At 43.0% G+C, this 3443-nt stretch overlaps 1 non-coding gene across 1 annotated transcript; it reads right to left on the minus strand.

The window, feature by feature from the left end:
* Positions 1 to 1294: 1294 nt before the first annotated feature.
* On the minus strand, positions 1295 to 1401 carry LOC128126974 (small nucleolar RNA R71). The gene has a single exon (XR_008224941.1). It is a non-coding gene; the product is annotated as a small nucleolar RNA R71 (small nucleolar RNA).
* Between the last annotated feature and the right edge of the window lie 2042 nt (positions 1402 to 3443).

Below are 3443 nucleotides of genomic sequence, written 5' to 3' on the forward strand. Positions count from 1 at the left end.
ATCTTAACTTAAATAACCATAGGAGTGAATTGGTTGAACCTAAATAGAAACATCTTTATCAAATTTGGTGAATAGTTGTTGCTTTAGTTAATTAGTTAAATTTAATTTGTTAAGTTTCTAGTCTTGCAAAACTAGAGAAAAACCATTTACTTTTATTATTTATTTTAGTTAAAATTAGCTATTAGTTTAATTTCCGTTCCCTGAGTTCGATACCTTACTTATCAACCTATACCACTTAAAGACAGGTTCACTGCCTTTGTGTGCTCAAATTATTAATGAAAAGTAGGGATAAAACTAGTTGAATTTACACACATCAAGTTTTTGGCGCCGTTGTCGGGGAACGGTTCTAAATAATTAAGCTAATTCCTAATTTTTTCGATCCTTTGTGTGAGTTTACTTGCATAAAGTTCATTTATTGCAGTTTAGTAAATAGCAATTAGGTTTTAGTATCTGTTTTAGTTAGATTTAAAACTTAGAAATTTTTTTTGAAAAATCACTGCTACTCGCCGAGTGCACTCGCGACTACTCGGCGAGTAACAGCTCATTTAGATTTTTTTCTTTTAGTTGTTTGCAATTTTTTTTGTTCTTTTTACGCTTTTATTTGATTAATTTCAGGACTTTCATGACCAGAGGAGCAAACACGCCACTGGTACCCCCGTTTGAAGACCCCGAATCCGAATTGAAAAGAAACAAAGGGAAGGACGTGGAGAGTTCAAGCACACCAAAGAAATCACCATTGTCCAACTTGAAGACTGTTTTCGGAAAAAAGAAGAGCAGCAAATCCGGAGCTTCAAGCGCTTCCTTAATAATTGAAGAGCCAATTCAAGAAGAAATTAGATACGAAACCGAGGAAGAAGACGAGGCAACTTACGAGCAAGACACCGAAGAGGAGGAAGAATTAGCATTCACTATGGCTAACATTGATGAAATTCCCATGGGAGAATGGAAGAAGAGGATGCGCGACGACCATGGCCCGGGACTTGTGCAACCCGCAATTCCCGCAACTGCCACCTTTGAGCTAAAAGGTCATATCCTAGCTTCACTCAAGGAGATACCTTTCCACGGGAAAGATCATGAAGACGCCTACAAACATTTGGATGAAGTAAATGATGTTGCTGATTACTTCAACATTCCAAATGTTACCCGTGAAACTCAGCTGCTTAGGATGCTTCCAGTAACCTTCAAGGGTGCTGCTAAAGACTGGCTCAAATCACTTCCTCCTGGGTCAGTCACTACTTGGGCCAGAATGAAGGAAGAATTTATAGATCACTTTTGCCCACCATCAAAAATAGCCAAGCTCAAGAAGGCCATTGCAAATTTTGAACAACAAGCTGGAGAGTCGTTGTATGAAGCATGGGAGAGGTACAAAAGTCTACTACGAAATTGCCCACACCATGATCTAAATAGCCAACAAGAAGTGTCCATCTTTTATGATGGAGTCAATGTTACGACCCGGCAGCTGCTAGACTCACAGGGCCCACTTACGAAGAAGCCACCCCCGGTAATCAAAGAATTAATTGAAGAATTCTCTAAACACTCTAGAGAATACCACAACCCAAGGAATGATGTCACGAGGGGAGCCGCATATGCTGCTACTGAAGATTTATCCGCGGTCATGGCCATGTTAAAAACCATGGATAGAAGAATGGATAAAATGGATCAAACGATCCATGCCATACGGGTGGGTTGCGAGAATTGCAATGGACCTCACCTCACTAGAGATTGTGATTTGGATGAGCACGGCAACAAAAAGGCACAAGCATGCTATTCGAGCGGTGACCGATATGATGAAGACTGGCGAAGACAGAAGAAGGAGTGGTTGCCTTATGAAGAGTACAAGAAGGCCAAGGAGGAGAAGTATAGGCAAAAAGGGAGAGGATTCTACCAAAAAGAGGAGCCGGTGCAAGAGAAGAAGCCAAGCTTGGAAGAGATGCTAACTAAATTTGTGGCTGCTTCCGAGAAAAGACACAGTGACCACGATGCTGCTATCCAAGAAACAAGAACAATGCTCAGGAATCAGCAAGCATCCATCCATAATATAGAAACTCAGCTTGGGCAACTCGCTCAACAATTAAACCAAAGGTCACCGGGTGAACTTCCTAGCAAAACCGAGAACAACCCACGAGGCGCGCAAGTGAACATTATTACCACAAGAAGTGGGAAGGTTATTACTCCCCTGGCCCCCATTCGTACTGAAGAGAATAAGGACTCACAGAAGGAAGAAACGGAAGCACAAGCTGAGAACCAACATTCACAATCTGAGAGATCTACTCGCCGAGTAGGACCGATGTACTCGGCGAGTACATCTGAAAAACCGCATGATCAGCCACCCGTCAAACCTTACCAGCCTCCAATGCCGTACCCAGCCCGAGCCAAGAAGGAGAAGCAGGAAGAGGAGTATCAGAAATTCCTTGATCATATTAAAACTCTTCAAATAAACATTCCTTTCATCGAAGCCGTCATGCAAATGCCCAAGTACGCAAAGTTCCTTAAGGAACTCCTCACTAATAGAAGAAAGATGGAAGAGGTGCAGAAAGTAGTATTGAATGAGAATTGCTCCGCAGCCATGCTAAACAAACTACCAAAGAAGAAGGGTGATCCGGGGAGCTTAACTTTACCTTGCCAATTTGGCAACTTGGCAGCAATTCATGCTTTAGCTGATTCGGGAGCGAGTGTAAACCTTATGCCATACTCGTTCTTCAAAAAGCTGGACCTCCCAGAGCCAAAGCCAATTCGGATGGCAATTCATTTAGCAAACAAGACGGTTACTTTCCCAAGAGGCATATGTGAAGATCTATTAGTGAAAGTAGACAAGTTTGTCTTCCCGGCTGACTTCATCATTCTTGACATGGAGGCGGATCCGCAAGTACCAATCATCCTTGGAAGACCCTTCCTCAACACCGCTAGCGCCATCGTAGACATGAGAGACTCAAAGCTCACATTGCGAGTTGGGGATGACTCAGTAACATTCGGGGTAGACCAAGCCATGAAGTACTCAAGGAGTAGTGACGACACGGCGTTCTCAATCGACATGCTTGACGAGTTATTGGAAGGAGACATACCTGAAGATTCCAGCAAGGTTGCAGCTTTTGAAGAAGTATTTGATCCAGAGAAAGATTTACTAGAGATTGAAAGACTGTTGGAGGAAGCAGAGTATGAAGAACTCAAAAACCAAGCTGAAAGCCCTACTCGCCGAGTAGACCCGATCTACTCGCCGAGTACACCTGAAGAAAAGTCAGCAGTCGCAAATGCCGCCATGAACTCGCCGAGTACCATACCTGCACTCGGCGAGTACGCCACTATGAACACTAAATTGGAGCTCAAAACACTGCCTAACCATCTGGAATACGCCTTTCTGGAAGAAGGAAATCAGAAGCCAGTAATTATAGCCTCAGATCTCTCCAAGACAGAAAAGGAAGAGCTTGTACGGGTACTGAAGAAAA

This window comes from Lactuca sativa, chromosome 6, assembly GCF_002870075.4.
Source record: "Lactuca sativa cultivar Salinas chromosome 6, Lsat_Salinas_v11, whole genome shotgun sequence".
Taxonomy (NCBI): domain Eukaryota; kingdom Viridiplantae; phylum Streptophyta; class Magnoliopsida; order Asterales; family Asteraceae; genus Lactuca; species Lactuca sativa.